At 42.6% G+C, this 20350-nt stretch overlaps 1 long non-coding RNA gene across 1 annotated transcript; it reads left to right on the top strand.

Annotated features, from left to right (window-relative positions):
* Positions 1 to 1551: 1551 nt before the first annotated feature.
* Positions 1552 to 18722, top strand: LOC123383216. Its single transcript, XR_006592724.1, has 3 exons — positions 1552 to 2157; positions 2564 to 2655; positions 17754 to 18722. It is a non-coding gene; the product is annotated as an uncharacterized LOC123383216 (long non-coding RNA).
* Positions 18723 to 20350: the final 1628 nt, after the last annotated feature.

Here is a 20350-nt window from a genome sequence, read left to right as displayed (position 1 = left end):
ACCTACAGAACGGGAGAAAATATTTTTAAGAATGGGCAAAGCTTTTGAATAGACATTTCTACCAAGATGATATACAAATGACCAACAAGCACATGAACAGATGCTCAACATCATTAAGTTATTAGGAAAATCCAAATCAAAACCACAATGAGGTATCACTTCGCACCCACTAGGATGGTAATAATAATAGTGATAATAATAATAACTATACAAGTATTGGCAAGAATGTGAAGAAATTGTAACATTCTCACACTGCTGCTGAGAATGTGAAATGGTTCAGCTTCTGTAGAAAACAGTTTTGCGATTTCTTAAAAAATTAAACATAGAATTACCTCAGGACCCACCAATTCCACTCCTAGGATTGAAGACAAATGTTTATAGCAGCACTAGTCACAATATCCTAAAGATGGGAACACCCCAAATGTCCTCAGTGAATAAACTAATTGTAGTATGTCCATCCAGCAGAATATTATTCAACCGTAAAAAGGAGTGAATGTCCCAATGTGTATGAACCATGAAAACATTACGCTAAGTGAAAGAAACCAGGCACACACACAAACACACACACTGCATGGTTCAGTTTATACGAAATATCCAGAAGAGATAAATCCATCAGGACAAAAAGCAGATTGGTTGGTTGCCAGGGGCTGGGGAGAGGAGAAATTGGAGAAACTTCTTAAGAGGGGTTTTCGTTTGGAATGATGGAAATGTTTCGGAAGGAGGTAGCAATGGTGGTTGCAAAACGTTGCCAATGTACTAAATGCCACTAAATTATTCATTTGAAAATGGGTCATTTTATATCATGTGAATTTCACCTCAAAAAATGATTTAAAAGAGACAGTAATATACGTTACCCACTATAAGAAAAGCAGAGTGATTTGAAACCCACCGTTAAGGGCAGTAAATACATTTGTCAATGGACGTTTCCACGCTATATTATTTGCTTACATAACCACTATTTCTGCTATTTGGGGAAGTTTCTGCGGCTCCAGTTCTTACCACAGGATTCAATCATAAAAATAATCGATTGGAGGGAGGCCAATGGTCTCAGCTCCAGGCAACCCGTTCCAGTCCTGAAAGAACGTGACTAGCGCGCCATCTGGTGGTCAGCATACAAGTGGCAGCAAGCCCTGAGCCTGTGCATATTAACCCTTGAGGTTAATTTCTGCCTTTTCTTTAAGCTCAGGTGCTTGTGGTCACTGGTCATGAATCCAAGGGTCAAGGTTAACGCTTTCTTGAAGACCTCAAGTTCTAAAATAACAAATAACTCTGCCTTATTTGACGTGCCCGAGGAGAAGCAGAAAGCTTTCCTGCTAACACCCTATTAGAGGGAAATGGGTGGTGGAGTCAGGGAAGGAGCGAGAGCAAACATCAGGGGGCGTTTGCCCACGCTGGCCACAGCTTTGGGACCAGCAGGACGGCCTCAGAGAGGCGGCAGGAATTAACAGGGTTCCTACGTGGTGGTGGTGGTGGTGGTGGTGCCGGGCGGGGGGGGGGGGAGGGGTGTCCTGTGGAGCGGCAGAGAGAATTCCCCGCCTTCCCCATCTCCTTTTCCTTAGAGTGGGGCCCCCATGAAGAGTCTTCTCTACGCGTGCGTTGGGCACCACCTGGGGGACGACCCCAGCCCTCCTCTGCGGTTGCGCCAGCCTGGAAAACGTCGCGCCCCCGCCCCTAACGCAGTGATTCCCTCCTGGCCTCAGGGTCCAGTGCAAAAATTCACTTCCTTGGAGATGGAGCCTTTTTCTCTGCAGCCTTCAAGAAAGCAGCTGGTGCAAAGAGGTCTTTCTAGAGACATAACCTTGCGGAAAGGAATCCCAAGTTTACCTGTGCACGTATCAACGTCAGGCAACCCCCCTCCCCCGCCCACCAGGGCCGCCACTTCTTCTGTTTGTGGGCCATCTATGGATTCTCGGATCCCTTGTAGCAATTCTGCAACAACACTATCACCGCTACAGCTATTCTAGAAAGTCGCTCTGGGAAGTGAGCCACAACTGTTTTATTTATCAAATGGATAGCTAGCTCCGGTGCCTTGTCATTCACTGTCTCATATTTGCAAGCAACGTTACAATTCTTAAAGGACTTTAGGGGGGAAGTAGTTAGTTCAAGGAAGAGCCAAAGCTGATCATTTCATTGGAATCTCCAACTGTCCTGTGTAAGGTAAGTGGGAAAAATGATCATTATCTCCAGTTTTCTGTTTTCAGAGAACACACATTCTACAGCAGTTCTGAGTTCTGTCCGCTTTTTTCAGCTTGGCTCTTCCCTCAGGCCAGATAATAATATTATAGATGAAAAAAGAAGCACAGAGAAAATTGTTAACGTACAGTATTACACTTTGAACTGTTCCATGGGACTAGGTGAAAATTGTGGTCTCCTAAAATGAACACCCTTTCAAATCTGAGTCTATACTTCCCCCTGGTGGTCAATGGGAGTTATCACAGGAATGCGGGTGAGCCGGAGGCAAAGACATGCAATTTGTTTGGGGAATCTGCTCGTGCTCTGGTTGTGACTACAGTGGCACAGCATTTAATTCTTTCGTTGTGGCTTCTGGTCTCTACACTTTCAGATGCGACTCCCATAAAATGGAATGTGAGGGTTTCCCTGAGAGAGTTGCTGTGAGCGGATGAAGCAGGAAAAGTGCTCCGTGCCTGGCTGGAGGTAAGCACAAAGGAGTCAATGCCCTCATCTGCCAGCCCTTAGTAACCTCGACTAAAACACTAAAGGTCAAAGCTTGTAACTGAATTAGTCCAAACCGTATTCTAATTTACTTGATTCTATGCGAAAATGCATATATCCTGTCGATTTTAAGGCCCTTTGAAGCCAGAAGTAACACATCTAAACATTGTGTTTTCTTATTGCTGATTTCTTAGGAAAAAGAATTCTTCAATAATAATCTTGAGGTTTCTGTCTTTGAATTAAAAAAAAATAATAATTTTTTTTTCCTTCTATTGTAATCTGGAGTCCCGGCTCACAGATTTTTGGACTTCCCAGATTTTGGACTTCACAGAATGTTTTTGTCTTTTAAACTCACAAATGGGGTTGCCAATTTTAATTTCACCTGATCAGACATTTTAGAAAGCCAGTTTCTAACGGTCACCATGACTGCAAAACAGCACGGGCAAAAACAAACACACAAATAAATAAACATTTAAAAAATAAATAAATAAAAACAGCAAAGAGCATTTTAACACTCAGGAAAAAAATGTATCAAGGATATTAATTCAAAGGGAAGGGCAGTGCTGCCAGTTGGGAAAACTTACTGCCCTGTTTGTATTTTTCTCTCGCTTTGATGGCCATCAGGAACTTTCCCCCCAGGTGGTCCGCAGCCGTGGGTGACCATTTAGAAACCACTGAGTGAAGGCAGAGACCAGGTGCATTGGGCTATTTTCCACGCTTGCCAAAATTGAGAGCACATGGATATGTGGCAGTATCCAGAGTGTAAATGTGGGAGTATTCAAAGGTTTCTCCCTCTTTATACCTCAGTTTGCACCGTCGTGGGGATGAGCAGACCGCAGGGCGCTGTGGGTATCTTTCCCACAACATCACCAGGCCATAGTTCTCCTTGGACTTCTAAGACACAACATGCTCCTGGCATTTCTCCCTCCCCCTTGGCCACTTTCTGTTCATCTGTTTTGCAGGCTCGCCGTCTCCTACCTTTTTCTCCCCGCTGCTACCAGGAGCCCAATTTAATTCCTATAAAGAGCACTCGAAGGCATGAAGCGTTCATCACATTCATTCTAAAGGTTTTCGCTAAGCTAAGAATCATTAAGCCTCTCATTTGCCCTTTATTTGTCATCACACCCACAGTCTGGAGTCATAGTTTTCCTCCCTTGGGTGGGTTCAAATTCGCATATGTTGCTGTCAGCGTGCAGTGGGTTTTAGGAATGGTATCAGGCAGGGTAGACCCAAGCCCGCTGTCTTGTCTGCTGTGTTCATTAAGGCAGCCCAGGATTGTTTCTGCTGACGAGTGCGTGGCTTTCAACTGTTACTGATTTAGCTTCATTGTTTTTCACATGTTCTACTGATAACCTGCCTAATCTCTACCTGCACAGTTGTATCTTCTTATCCTTAATTCACAACTCTGCATGTGTATCCCTTTAACATTAAACTAGCGAAATTAAAATTAGCTTGTAAGTTATTCAGTTGTGGGCCCTAACTAGATTGGTGTTGGAGTATCCAGTCGTTGGGTGTGAGATTTTATTAATTTCTTGAATTTGTTTCCCTCTTTGGGAGACTGAAAGACAATGTTCCCATGAAAGAGTCAGATAGCTCAGCCGGTCCAAAGATTAACAGAGAACAGAGGAGGCCAAGTATACAATACTTTAAATATTTGAAATGGCCTACTTAAAAAAAAAAAAAAGCTAAGCAATGAGAATATAGTTGGCTTAAAAAAATTTTTTTTGTTTATTTTGAGAGAGAGAGCATGCATGCAAGCAAGCAGAGGAGGGGCAGAGAGAGAGGGAGAGAGAGAATCCCAAGCAGGCTTTGCACTGTCGGTGCAGAGCCCGATATGGTTCTCAAAATCACAAACTGAGATCGTGACCTAAGCTGAAACCAAGAGTTGGATGCATAATAGCCTTAGCCACCCAGGTACCCCTAGATGGCTTTTTGATAGAATAAGGGTATTTGAGTTTCCCAGGGCTATTACAGATGACAAACTTAGTGGCCTCAAAAAACAAAAATCGATTCATCCGTCACAGCTCTACCGGCTAGAATTCAAACTCAAGGTGTCCGTGGGGCCGTGCTTCCCCCGAAGGCCTCATAGGGGAATACTTCCTTGTCTCTTCAAGTTTCCAGTGGCTCCAGGCAATCCTTGGCTTGCCGCCATATCTTCCTGTCTCTGCCTCCATTAACACATACATGATTTCTTCTCTTCTGTGGCTTCTCTTTTGTCTCTTCTGGGGTACTTATAATTGGATTTAGGGCCCACCTGGATAATCCAGGATGCTCTCATCTCGAGATCTTTAGTTACGTCTGCAAAGACCCTTCTCTCAAATAAGGTCACATTTGCAGGTTCCAGGGAGTAGAATTCGGACATATCTTTGGGGGTGGCACCACTAAACCCGTGACACTGGGCCATCCTCTGCCCTCAAGTTCTATGATACCAAGAACTCGCGTTGTTACTTCAGTTGGCTTTTTAATCTTGCCTTTAAGCTTCCTTTATAAGGTCATCAGTCACCAGAAGTTACCCCACAGTTTTTCTTTTCTTCGTATCATCTAGCTTGCCTAATCTGGCTGTCGTTGGAGACGTCAGATTTCTTCGCACAGACAACACATTTTCTGGGTGGTCTCCAAACAAACTATCTGAACTTGATCTCAGTGTCTGATCTGTTCACCCTACTGAGCAACTATATAGTGACAGGAAGGCTGTGCGGATCCAATGCTGACGACATCATCATCTGGAGCATCCTAGGCTGCAGCCTGAAAAGTGAATGCTGTGGATTCAAGTTGTAATCTGACATAAATTGTGAGTCTAGTTTCTAGATGATGAGTCTTTCTTAGTTATGAGTTTTACAAATATCTCATCCCCGTCTGAAGATCGCTCTTTCTGCTTTTAGGATTCGTACCTTTTGATGATTAGAAGTTTTGAATTTTAATATAAGCAAACTTATAAATCATACAGTAATTCCTATAAGGCAGAAATGCTGAATTGATTTTATTCTTGTTGTTGTTGTTTTTGTCAATACCTTCCCTCCTTACCTCAGATTATGACTGAGAAGCCAATGCCAACTCTTATAACAGGATAGTTGGATGGTTCTCAAGTGCAGTCAGGTGCTTGCCCGATGACGAGTGTATGACCTGCAATGTTTCCACATCAGGGAGGGTGGGAACCTGAAGTGTGACGTTACCTCTAGAAATTCTACACGGGCGCCTTTACTCTTCAGATGTAGCTTAAATTGCTCATTGAGCAAATCGTACTCAGCTTTAACCTGGTTAAATGGCTTGAACCCAGGAATAATGAGGTGGATTTTCCCATTTTTATAACCAAACTGGAACACACCCTAAGGTGAAAAATACGGCATGACCTGACACGTCGGTACAACTTTCATGGTTTCCTAGAGTGGCAAAATGACTTTGGAAATGGATGGACCAGAAATGGACTTTCTCTGTTCGATAGAATGTCCAAATGGACATTCTGTTTAGCATTTTAAATAGATATATTATCATAGGGCCTTGACAGTATACCACAAATATAATTTTGGTTGTTTACAAATATTTTGTCAAACATATACACACATATATAATGATTAAAATAATAATGGTTAGCAAATACTGCATGCTAGCTTTGTGCTAGGGATGTTTCATAAGTATTTTCATTGAATCCTTGCAATAATTTTCTGAAGTGGAATTAGTTATCCTCATTATTACAGTGAAAAGACCCAAGATTCAGAAAAGTTAAATAAAGTGTCCAAGGTCACATAACTATTGAGTGACACAGTTGGGATTTAAACCCGGGGCTACCTTACTTTCAAACCCATGCTTTTGACTACCACATTCTATTGATTTCTTCAAAGATTTTCTCCCTGAGGAAGCTTTGTTTTTGTGCATAGCCTTTAGTTCAGAGGAACATTAGGGAAGAGAAAATGTCACATTTACTTGTCAAAGAAGTTGTAGGGAAATCTATGGCCAAAGGGGTAAAGGAAGTCGGTGGCTCACTAGAAAAAGAAGCAAGTCAGCGGGGCAATGTATCTTCCCACTTGTCTCTCTGTGGATCCCTGCTGCTTATTGGAGCCTGCTTCCTCTCGCGTCTCCCCTTGCTCCCTCTTTGCACCACTGAAGAAATCATCATTAATTTTGGGACTCAACACTTGTTAAGTGTCCCTGCTTTGCAATTAATAATTTTATGAACGTTAGTCACTGGAGACCTGTCATGCTTCAGTTCAAAGACTACATCCCAAGTGCTTATGAGCAATTTCCAAAAAAATAGGAAATGGCTTGTTTTCTCTGAACGGTTGCCCTTGAATCAATCTCCTTGCCCCAAATCGCAGAGTATGTAGTTGTTATGTGATTTAATGGGTGGAGGACTACCATCCCCATCCAATGTGTTTTCACAGGAAGACTCACAGACAATGGCTGCAGCCATGTATGCCGCTTAGGCATTATGTTTTGTTTTTGTTTTTGTAAGATCACTGAAAGTTGGGTTTGAAATCTGGAGAGAGGTTGGAAGCCATTCCTCCCTTCTCATTTTGCTTGATAACTCATCTACAAAAGGTTACATTTTCTTTATATTTTCTGTTTTGTTAATAGTATTTGCTAACATTCCTTGAGAGTTATGTTGTACCAAATCCTGAGCTTTGGAGGCATGAGTTCTCAAGAGATGGGCGCATTTGAAAAGATGGCTGTGTAGAGACTTTCCCAAAGTGATGAAGCAAGTAAGTGGCAGCACCATGGAATGAACTCAAGTGGTCTGACTCCGGAGCCCTCTGGGCTGACCACTCCACACTGCTGCCCCTCATGGGTTGGCACTCTACAGCATTTCTTATTTGTAATTACCCCTTGTCTGATTAGCCCAGGGAAATATTGTCAAGTAGTTTGGATTTCACAAGCTGCATGGATGAAAAAGAGAAAGGGCTTGGCAAGTAAGGGGAGAGACGAGTGAGAATGTTTGCTGCCTCCTGGGCAGCTGCACTCGTGATTTTGTGAATGGCCATTAAACAGCCCTATTAGACCAAAGTGCAGGGGACAGAGAAAATCAGGGAAGTAAATGGGAGGGGAGGTTATGGGGCTGGACCAAGAGTAATCATGTTGACTCCTTCTGAGGACCTCCTCTCTCAATCTTTGAAAATGGAGTTCTTACTATTTGATCTTTATTTCAAGAAAGTTTTGCAATGAGTCACTGATTTCTTCATTCATCATGCATTTTGACATAATAGTTAGATGTAGGGTACCATGCTTGACATTAGGAATACCGAAAGAAACTGACCAAGTGCATGGCATAAAGGAACTCATCATCTAGTGGGCATGGTGGATGGAATGGCAGTGTAAGGTGGCAACAGAGAATATGGGTATGGCCTGAAAAGAAATGGATTTATATAGGAGCTCCAAACACACAAGCTGTGTCATCATGGGCAAACCATTTAATTCCCCTAACCCTCACTTCCCACATCTATGCAATTTCGTGGCTAATAGGAGTCGAAATAATGCACAAAAAATATACAACAGAACTCCTACCATGTTATAGGTACTCAAAACATGTCAGCTATTATTATTATATAAAGAAATGGTTGCCTTTCATTATAAGAAGTGCTCTAATAGAGGTGAGTTTTAGGAAAGTGAATTCTGTCGTGATCATGAAGACATTCCTGTGTCAGAAGGTTTGTTCTAAAACATAAATGATTGCAAGTTTGACAGGCAAGATGCCATTGGAGATGTATTCTGGACAGGACCAACGGCTTCTACAAAGGCATGGAGATTGAAGGGAATAATTAAAGTGTGTTTAGGGATCAGTGAGTTGGTTGGTTGGAAGGAGGAGAAAGTGAGGAAAAGTTGTATCTGGAAAGGGGGCCTGAGGCTGGATCCTCAAAAGTTTTATGGGGCCTTGCTAAGAAGTTTCGTTCTTGCCTGATTAGCCCGGGGAAGTGTCGTCAAGGAGTTTCGGATCCCAGAGTGATCCCAGAGTGAATGAAGTTACAAAAGTGTCTGCTACATGTCGGGACACTGATGGGAATAGTTTTGGGTTAACAGAGAAGATTTTTAAAACCACAAAGATTATTATTTTCCGAAAGGAAAGCGCTCTCTGGCAACAAGTTTTGACTACTTGTCAAAGGATGACATATTTTCCATAGTAAAGGAAGGAGGACGTGGAAGTCCAGACACTCATTGTTCTAAATGGGGTAGATTCATCGTATTCTTCTCTGTATGAATTTGTTCTCTTTTCCTATTTGACTTCTCACCCCTAAGAAATACAAGAAAAATTTAAACGTCAAGCAAGCAAAGTAGGAACGATGTTGATGTGTCATCTTGTTTTCCTGAATTGTTCCTTGGAAAGAGATGTTGTGGCCAGCCTGGTGAGAGTTGATGTTCCGGCCCAATCCCTCATATTTTTTTTATTTTGTTAAACTATTATTATTATTATTATTATTATTATCATCATCATCATCATCACTAAACCCACAAAGATTTTAGCACTTGCACTGTTTCTACTGTAGGTACTACCTTATACCAGACAGTGCCTTGGATCCTAAATAGCTTGCAAATGAAATCGCGATTTTGCAGGCTAAAAGGTAATCCTGTGAGCGCAACATAATATTAGTTGCCTATACAAAGTGACTTCCCACTAAGGACCGCGAGCCACTGATTCTCCTGGGGTGTTGGCATCAGCAAGGACAGACTCATTATTCGTCTTGTTTATCAGCCCTGGAATCTGTTCTGGCTTTGAGATGTGAGATGAAATCATTGAAAAATAAGAGTAAAACTTTTGTTAATGGCATGACTTTGAGGACAGGGTTTTCTTGTTAAATTTCCAGCTTAAACTAAGGCTCTGCGTTAAATATAAATTGTTTCAGCCCTCATTGAAAATCTTCCTGAAGTGTGCAGGGCCAGCCGTGTGAAATCCGTGTTAGGAGGTATAGACGAATTGCACAGTGCTTGAGAGTCATTTGATCACACCCGGATGCTCATTTTACCGAGTTGCAGACCTACGTGGTGAAAGGGAAGGCAGTCGGCTGTCTGTGCATTTCAAGATGTGCCGGGAGATGGTTCTTCTCCCTGTTATGGAGTGAACTTGTGTCCCCCCCAGAGTTCAGATGTTAAAGCCCTAACCCTCAGTGTGACTACACTTGGGGATAAGGACTTTCTGGGGGTAATTAGAGTTACATGAGGTCACAGGGTGGGACCTAATCCAATAGGGCTGGTGTCTTTACAAGAAGAACAGACGCACCAGAGTGTTCTCTCTTCATGGACACACGGAGGAAAGTCCATGTGAGGACATAGCCAAGAAGAGAGGCCTTTCCAAAAACCAAACCTACTGGCACCTTGTTCTTGGACTTCCAGACTCCAGAACTGTGAGAAAATAAAGTCCTGTTGTGTAAGCTGCCCAGTCTGTGATATTCTGTGGTGACAACACTACCAGATTAATATACTCTTCTTGATATGGTTGTGATGAAGAAAAAGCGAATGAGGAAAACTATTTGTGGAACAATTACTACGTGCCAGGTTTTGGTGCTTTGCAGGTGTCATTTAATTGGGATCTGAGTCCTGTGGTGGGTGCTTGTCTCGCCGGTTGGTTCTTTCTTCTGACAGGAGAGTGAGAGGGATGCTCTGGCTAGTGGCTCTGACCTCTCGTTACATAAGATTTGGTCATTCAAGCTATCGTTATAAAATCAAAACGGTCATTTTTGAGGCTCACATGAAAATCATCTCACTGACTTCACCCACCTGCCTGAATCTCCAGATTCTGCTTTTCAGATTCAAGGCAATAAGCTTATCACATAATGAGCATAAATGTTGCCCCTCACAGTCCCCTTTTGTGTAGCACATCTGATGCAAGAGTTGTGCTGTTGAATCAGACGGGAGGCTGTAAAAGCTTATTTTTTCCAGCAGAGGGCAGCCTACGCCTGTAAAAGGAATAAGATTCTTAATAAGACTCCCGTGCCCCCCCCTCGGAGATCTCAAAAATACTCTGATCTTTTTCCGTCTTCTTTCTGATACATCTTTTCCGAAAATTCATTACCAGAGTGTCAAATTGTGGTGTTAGATGAGTCTTGGTAGACAGTCTTCTTGAAAACAAGTATTTTTGGTAAAATGAAGTCTGCCAGGGAGCTCTGGACATGGCCCTTCCCCGGAGAATCATTCTCTCTTATTACAGAATAACAAATCCTGTTTTGTTTCATTTTTTTTTTCTTGATGTAGGCCTTTTTAAAAATTATAGCAAATTTCAAACATAGAGAAAAGCACGGGAGACATTGGAAGAGATAAAGAAAAGTACCCACCACTTGGCTATATGGAGCAAATTCTATTAGATTTTAATTTGCATTTTCTAAGCACTTGCCAACTTGTCCTATTTATTAGCAAAATCTGAATGAACATGGCGAATAAAGGAGACCTGGAAAAGATGTCAGAAGTTTGGAGTTGTCATCTCAAACCCATCTCTAACTTACTGAAAGATCATGAAAACCTTTACTTAACTGCATAATAAAGAACACAGTTGGGTCACAGTAATGTGGGTTGCATCCCTGATTCTGCATCCAAGCCTCGGATTCCTTGCCTATGAAATGTGGACCTAATAACTGTGCCCACTTCATAGGGTGCTAGGGATTCAAGGTGAATTGTATATAAAGTATCTAGCGCAGCATCTGGCACGTAAAAAATGTACAAGGACATTATTAACCTCCTTGGACTTCGTTCAACTTCTTCATATTTGAAATGGGGCATTTAGAAGAGATCACTAAGTCTGCTATCAATTGAAAAGGCCAATTTGTATGTGTGTCTAACTTTTTGTTGCTAATCTCCTGATTTGGCCGGGGGTCTTGGGGTGGAGAGATTCCTATAGAATTGGTGCCAGGCACATAAGAGACAGTGGTCGCACCTGGCATAAATCGACATTATCTGGCTGGTAGTAAAATATCTCTGAGGCAAAAAAGCTGATGACTCTCTTTATCATGTTCTTTGATGTATTTTTCTCCCTGGTTTTTTCAATAGTAAGGACGATAGTGTATTTTTGTCTTCAACTCAATTCCATGCAAGTCATTTATAGGGTGCCTAAAATGTAGAAGGCATTTGTTAGCTACTGTGCGGGAAAGATACATGAGACACAAATTCTCCCCATCATGAGACTGTTACCTGGTAGTGGAAGGTAAGGTATGCTTATAAATATCCACAATATAAGAAAGAATGTGATGAGTGCTAGAAGTAAAATTTACCCTGAGGGTACGGAGAAAAATACCAATGGAGGCTCTGTACAGATGAGCCTTCAAAGTGGGTAGCATTTGATTAAGATGAGATGTAGAGAGCATGGCATACAAGCAGGAACATTTTAGAGAGAAGGATTCAGAAATTGGCAAGACCACATGTGTGGTCTGGACTGGTTAGAATGGGGATTTCAGGATGGAGTACAGCATGAGGTAGCACTGAAAAGAAATTGGAGCTAGAGTGTGGAGGGCTTTGAACACCAGGTTAAGGACTTTAGACTTTGCGAGGAGTTATGAGATCAGAACTTGCTTGAGGGAGCACTTCAGGAAATGGAGGTAGGGAGAAAACAGGAATGGGAGCCTGTGTGAGCAAGTGACTTCCGTGGTTTATTCAGAGGCGTTACAGACCTGAGTTATAACCTTTGTGGCAGAAAGAGAATATGGATGTCAGAGAAATTATAGGATGAATCATTTACTCATTCATTCATTCCAGTTTTATTAAACACCTGCTCTGACTAGGTACCTGCCGCATATGGGGAACTCAAAGAGAAATCAGAGAATCCCTGATTGGAGGTGGGGGAGAAGATAATTTAGTCATCACTTAGATTTTCAAGGATGTTTGTCATAGTGGTGAGAAAGGTGGGGGAAGTGAGGAAACAAGAGGAGGAGAGCATAATAATGCCATTAGCAGAGAGAGTCAACATTGGAGAAGAGGCTAGTGTGAGGAAGGAGGATGAGATCGTCTTGGGGCGGAACTCAGCACGTAAATCTCAGGTAACAAGTGAAAGAATACTTGCCTAACAACGAAAGAATGCAGTGCACGAAGGAATGGATGGAGGAATTTTGCCACTCTCCATGAGTCAGATACCTCCATCATCTATCTGTAGTGGTGCTTTATGATTAAATCTCTCTGAGCGACGTGGTTCCTCTATATTCTGGAACATTTTTGTAATGAAGGGCAAACGACGAAGAAAAGCCAGATTAGGAGCTCAGTTTTAACTGTATAGACCTATGTGGCAAAGTTCAGAATGATAGCGTTGGCTGCCAAGATGTCAAAATTTGCGAGCAGAAATACTCACTTTGTGTTTTTTATAACATCTTCCAATATTATTCCAATGTTCAAATCACAATTCAGCTGCTCTGGGCTTACTTGTTCTTTTTCCAGTATATGGCCTTTTTTCAAAAGTCTGATATTCTGATATGATGCAATTCTCTGTGCATTTGTGTGTGAGTGTGTGTTTGTGTGAGAGAGAGAGACTTCATGTGGAGTGCTTCATTTAACTGCTTGATTCATTATCAGAGCAAGTTTCTCCATGTAAAATATTTGTTAAATCACATTTGTCTTATTATGTCAGCCTCTAATTTGCATAATTATCAATGTGGGCTTTCATTCAAGAGCCAGAGAAGTGAAAAAATGAAGCTTCCAACCATGTCCTGCCACCCTGACCTCTGCTGAGTCAAATCTCAGGATCTGAAGATTGAAAGGATTGAACTGAACAACGACCACAGACACAGGATGTTGCTGGCTTTGGGGAGGTCAAGATCCCAGAGTAGTACAGGTTGCTCAACTGTACCCTCAAGAAGACCTCTCAGTTGAAGAACAACTCAGTTGTTCTGAGTTGAGGCTCAGTTGAGCCCTCCACCATCAGTCACTGAGCATCACATCTTGCCCTCCCTGTGGATCTCGAGGCCCTTTCCCACAGAACAGCTCGGGCCTTGAAGTTGCTGGGTGGCATCAGTGGAACCAAGGCCAATGCACCGACCAACCTGACGGAAGGTCACGCTGGGAGGTTTGGGAGTATCTGAGAACTTAAAACTAATGTCCAAATGGCTTTGTCCAAAGATTATGGTGTTTTCCACCATAATTTAGTTTTAAATAGAGGATCTGTAGAGTTATATCATCTAAGCTTCTATCCCAGAGAGAAGATGAAAATGAGGTTTCTGAGTTGGATGATGGGTGACTTTGAGAAGTGATCTTGCCATGACTTGTTCCCTGAGAACAGGGTGCTCAGGTCACCTCCATGGTAAATAAAGGTGGCTGTCCCAGGAGGAAAGGACACAGGACGAGAGGTGACTGTGGATTCTTGCTCTTATGGTTGTACAATTGGAGAATTACTACCCTGTCTCCACCCGGTCCTGGATTGGGTCTGTGAGACTGAATTTCAGAGCATCTGGGCCTTCTGTTTATGTGGCATTGCTTATGCAGGATTGAAGCTGGGGAATCTATAGTTACACAGTCTGTAGCTGTGTCGCCAGTTGGTGTCCAGTGTCCTTTGAATGTCACTTCTGACATATTTTGTTGGACACAGAGTTTTGACCTGCCATTAACATACAAGGGATTCCAAGAACTCTCCAGGTGCTGGGAAGAAAATTCACATTCTAGGAAATGGAGACCATTACTTTCATGGGAGGGGGGCAGCCTGGCATGAAAGTAGAAAAGTCTCTGGCACACAGCAGGTTTGTGAATAAGTGATACCTAGATTCCAGCTTAGTCTGACTGCAAATTATCAATGTGTTACAGAGCTAAGTCATGTGACCTCTCTGGGCTCCCATCTCCTCATTCATAAAATGAGATGGTTAGAAGAGTTTTTCAAAGCATGCTTCACAAATAACCTGCATCAGAAGTTTCACAATGTTTGTTATAAGGCCGATTTCTGGCCTTTACTCTGATATGTCGATCAGAGGATCCAGGAGTGGGCTGGGAGACTGAATTTTTACTGGCTCCCCAGGCCTGTCTTGATGCACACAATACATCAAGAGCCATTAGATGGGATGATCTCTAAAGTTTCCTGTGCTAATAACATAATTACAGTGCAGAATCGACTGAGACAAAAATAGGAAAGTCACCTTGGACACACTTTGGTTCTCCCCACTCCCTTTGGGGTACTTCCCCCATGACAGTCCCAGCCTATTTTTTCCTCTGCTCCTCCCCTACAACTCCTCACTCACACTCTCACTGCCTAAGCCAAGCCAAGTTCACTTTTCCTGCCTTCACTAAACCTACTCAGCCTTGGCTGCACTTACTTCCTCCTGCTCTCTGCATCTGTCAATGTGTGCAGGGCTCAACTTGCTAAAAGCATTTTGGAAAGCACGGAGTGTTATGCAGATAGGAGGTGCTCATCGAGCAGGCTTACCTAGGCCAGAAGGCCTGTGGGGAGAGGATAAGCTGAGGGTGCTTTTCAAGCTAGAATCCTAACCCATTACCATCAAAATGCCAGTTTTCTAGTGTCAGTGGCTCATCCAGGCAAACAATTCCACTGGGGAGTTTCAGAACCATTTAGAGGTGGGGAGGGCAACATCCTGGCAGATGTGTAGCGCAACTATTTTTTGGAAGCCATGACTTTTTGAGGTTTTTGAAATCCCATCAGTAGGTGGGTGCTCCTGCATAAGATAGGTTCTCTTTGTAAAGAAATGCACATATGGCCGACTAATCTTTGACAAAGCAGGAAAGAATATGTGATGGAAAAAAGACAGTCTCTTTAACAAATGGTGCTGGGAGAACTGGACAGCAACATGCAGAAGAATGAAACTAGACCACTTTCATACACCATTCGCAAAGATAAACTCAAAATGGATGAAGGACCTGAATGTGAGACAGGAAACCTTCAAAACCCTAGAGGATAAAGCAGGAAAAAACCTCTCTGATCTCAGCTGCAGCAATTTCTTACTTGACACATCTCCAAAGGCAAGGGAATTAAAAGCAACAATGAACTATTGGAACCTCATCGAGATAAAAAGCTTCTGCACTGCAAAGGAAACAATCAACAAAACTAAAAGGCAACCGATGGAATGGGAAAAGATATTTGCAAATGACATACTGGATAAAGGGCTAGTATCCAAAATCCATAAAGAACTCACCAAACTCCACACCTGAAAAACAAATAATCCAGTGAAGAAATGGGCAGAAGACATGAATAGACACTTCTCTAAAGAAGACATCCAGATGTCCAACAGGCACATGAAAAGATGCTCAATGTCGCTCCTCATCAGGGAAATACAAATCAAAACCACACTGAGATACCACCTCATGCCAGTCAGAGTGGCTAAAATGAACAAATCAGGAGACTAAAGATGCTGGAGAGGATGTGGAGAAACGGGAACCCTCTTGCACTGTTGGTGGGAATGCAAATTGGTGCAGCCGCTCTGGAAAGCAGTGTGGAGGTTCCTCAAAAAATTAAAGATAGATCTATCCTATGACCCAGGAATAGCCTGCAAGGAATTTACCCAAGGGATGCAGGAGTGCTGATGCATAGGGGCACTTGTACCCCAATGTTTATAGCATCACTTTCAACAATAGCCATATTATGGAAAGAGCCTAAATGTCCATCGACTGACAAATGGATAAAGAAGATGTGGTTTATATATATAATGGAATACTACTTGGCAATGAGAAAGAATGAAATATGGCCTTTTGTAGCAATGTGGATGGAACTGGAGAGTGTTATGCTAAGTGAATTAAGTCAGGCAGAGAAAGACAGATACCATATGTTTTTACTCATATGTGGATGCTGAAAAACTTAACAGAAGACCATGGGGGAGGGGAAGGGGGAAAAAGTTACAGAGAGGGAAGGAGGCAAACCATAAGAGACTCTTAAATACTGAGAACAAACTGAGGGTTGATGGGGAGTGGGGGGAGGGGAAAGTGGGTGATGGGCATTGAGGGGGGCACCTGTTGGGATGAGCACTGGGTGTTGTATGGAAACAATTTGACAATAAATTTCATTAAAAAATGCACATACACATAGTTTCATCTACATGGCTTTATAGAAAGGAGAATCAGGTAAAATATCTTAAACCAGCAGAGACACTTAAAATACTTGGAGGCCAGTCCAAATTTTCAACACCCCCCCCCCACCGAAGGTCTCAGCTTTGATGCATATGAAAGCATAAGGATTCAACATCCTAACTAAACACAGTTTCCGAGTATGCAATTCTTAACGTGTCATCTAATTCTTTTCAGGGTCTTTGAGTCTACAAGGACCATGCACTAGAGTCTATTTCTTCTTGCCTCACAAAGATGAGAGACTTGATGACAAGAGTGGGATGCTCACTCTGGAATTCTCTCACGAGACTCTCAATTACTTTGCCTGTGGCATTCAGTGCAACCCTAATGGTTTCAGAGAGCTCAAAGGATCCCCGTGAGAAGCCATGGTCTGAGCATTATTTCCTTTTTAGTTAAGGCACAAACATGAATATGTGATTTTCTTAAAGTATGGACCAAAGCAGTTTGGTGAGTGGTGGGGGTGGCCTTGGAACTCACCAGTCCCACCCTTCTTGGAAAGTGCTGCTGAGGCAACCCTGACCGTTAGGGTCTATGAGTGACACTCACATGAGCAGGTAATCACAGGTCTGGAAATGCTTCTGTTAGTTTCACCAAATACATATAGTACGTCAATAACAGCGGTACTAGAAGAGTATTGTATGAGCAATAAGTCACATTTATTGGGTGCTTCCTGTGAGCCCGGACCTGAACTAAGCTTTGCATATATCAAACCTCATTTCATTTCATTTCATTTCATAGTGGACACTTATTATTTTCATTTGTACAAATGGAGACGCTGAAATTTAGAGGAGTTGATAGCATCTGTAATCACCTGGCTCTGGAGTAATGGAGGCAGAAAGCAAGCCTAGATAGAGTCTTCTCTCTTAAAATAGTACGGAATATAGGCAACGAACCCTTGAAAAACGAACCCAAATCTCACTACTCAGAAGGAACTGTTTGTAACATCGCTGTTTAGAGCTTTCCAGGTTTTCCCCTCGGGATATTACATATCAGATGTATTACACATACGGATCTCTCTATCTTTGGTGACCGTTTGTTTTTTAATTTCACAATCCGTAGCCTAGAAATACTGCTACGCAATCAGTGTTTTAATGACAGGCAGTACACTGGTCTTCTCCCTCCAGGTCCTCCGAGTGCTGGCAGCAGAAAAGTGCTTATCCAGCATGATGCCCACAACGCACACAAGGCGATGGTTTTATAAAATGCAAAGCTGGGCACCCAAGTAGATATCAAGACCACAAAGTCCGACGGCTTTGAAACCTACTCCAGCACATTCTCACATTCCTCTATTTTACAGACAAGGGTAATGAGCCCAAGAATTACCGCCCTCCAGCTTCAGGGGAGTGAAAAATGAAGGGTTGTTTTCCAAGTAATGTGACGCCAGACAGCTGGCTCAACAGTCAACAGTGCCAGGCCTTCTGTGAAGGCCAGTGTCGGCCCCCACCTCCTTCTCACCACCGAATGTCACGGTGCACCCCAAACCAGGGAAATCTGTCCTTCTACAGGATATATAACTGCGAGGGGAAAGCAGGTTTTACTGGCTTGTGGTTTCCTAGGCTCTTAGAATGTTGAATACAGCCTGTGCACTGGCAGCTGAAGAACTCGAGAGAAACCACGATGTTGGAATTGATTAGTTCCTGTTGGTCCCCGTCTTCCGCCAATATCAGTACCTGTCTCTTGATAAATAGACACGTGAACACAGTCCCAACACAAGGTCCCTGACAGCAAGCAATAAAAATGTGCCTTGACCCACTGAAATAAATTGCACCAAATGGAGTTATTGTTTCCATCTATTATTTATTAGTCATGTCCCATGGAGCGACTGGTGAAATAAATATTTTTTTTCCATTGGAAAATGAATGTATGACCTGTGAAGAATAACTCCACAATCAGATGTAATAACAATCACAGAGCAACTATTCTCCCTGGCTTGGACCAAATTAAATTCTCTCTGTCCTGAGCAAAATTCCCTTTGCAGATGAATGTATCTCTTTTCCCACTTGATCTTTTCTCAATTCCTACCTCAAATTGTCTCTCTTTTCTGTTCTTTCCCTTTCTGGCCACCAGACCAAGTTATCCAACAGTCCTCTCCAGGTGCCACAGTTAAAGAAATATTACGGAGGCTGATAGGTTTTAAAGAAGCCCAGTGGTCCAGGAATGGATTTTGAGTTAATTCAAAAGAATGACTACTATGACATAATATTTTATTTGGAATAGGAGGAAATGTGTCAGTTATTGACATTAGCAATTTATTCAGTGTCACTGTCACATTAAGACATCTGAAGATCATATTGAGAATTTGATGAATTTGTCTCACTCCCAATGATGACCTGGAATAAGCTGGAATCGTTTGCATTTATTGCCACCTAGCATATACTCGATAATTTGGTAGATATAAGTAGCAATCTTACAGATTAATCAAGTGGTAAAAGCTGTTACTAGACCGTTCTTTTAGCCATAGAAGGGAGTACACTGGGGAAGCACTTAGTAGTTTTTCAGGCTTTTTTTTTATGCCATTAGAATAACTCGTGCAATACCAACTGTCTTATTCTTTTTTTTTTTTTTAAATAATTATCAGAATTAAGAGTACCTCCCCCCTGAGCCTACTAGAATAATGCCAAGTTACCTTCTAAGGTACATAGTGTTTCTGTTGATCTCAAACCTCAATAGGACACTGTTTTTAGCCAGGGTGAACTTTCTAAATGATTGTCAACACCCTGCTTAATCATGTCAGTGGCTTCCTTCAGTCGTGAGGATAAAGTAGAAGCTCGGGCATGGTTGAAGAATTCATCTCAGTCGGCCGAGGTCCTCTCTCCTGTTACTTTCCCTCACCTTTAGTCCCCAGTCATACTGTGAACTACCAGGGGCTCTCCTATGTCCATGTTTGTAGTTATACCTAGGTCCGAGTGCAGGCTAGCCCCCCCGCATGAACCCTACAGTGTCATAGCTCAGCCCCCACTCTACCTTCTCTTAGGTCTTCTCTTAGAAGTCACTTCTCATCAGCTGTTTTTCCTGACTGTACGAGGAGGTAACCATCATGTGGTGCTCCCTCCGCACCCTGAGACTCTGTCAGTTGTAGTACCTGTTAGTGGGCCACATCCCCTCCTTCTCAGGCTGCCTCCCTCTATAGCTGTTTCTCTGTTCCATGCTTAGCTCCGCTGCTGTTCATCTCCTGAAACCCTGGACCACTCTTCCCTATGACAAGATGCCTCTCCCTTGCCCTGGCACCGAGATGGGAGGGATCATCAGGTAAGGCATAAGTTTTTATTCCTCACGAAACTATCATATTAGGGTGTATGAGTACCTGAATTTACTGAGGATTTGCAGAGGTGTTAGAAATTTATATCACGGCCACAGAAACCACCTGTGGAACCAAACGTTGAACATCCCTGGATTAAATGTCCTTTGGCACCCAGCCCCCTGCTGGGAATGTCTCACTTTTCCTGGCAGTTCCAGCTTCCTTCCATGGAGTCTGTCTGCTTTCACTCACCCTGCCCTCTCCACATTGTGCTTCTTTCCCCTCCCAAGTCCACTGTTCCATCTTTTATTTTCTTCCCTTTCCTTCTTTCCTTCTTTCCTACCTCTCTCTCTATCCCTCCCTCTTTCTTTCTTTCTTTCTTTCTTTCTTTCCTTTCCTTTCCTTTCCTTTCCTTTCCTTTCCTTTCCTTCCCTTTCCTTTCCTTTCCTTTCCTTTCCTTTCCTTTTCTTTTCTTTTCTTTTC

The sequence above is a fragment of the Felis catus genome, chromosome F2 (genome assembly GCF_018350175.1).
Source record: "Felis catus isolate Fca126 chromosome F2, F.catus_Fca126_mat1.0, whole genome shotgun sequence".
Taxonomy (NCBI): domain Eukaryota; kingdom Metazoa; phylum Chordata; class Mammalia; order Carnivora; family Felidae; genus Felis; species Felis catus.
This window is presented reverse-complemented; position numbering and strand designations above follow the sequence as displayed.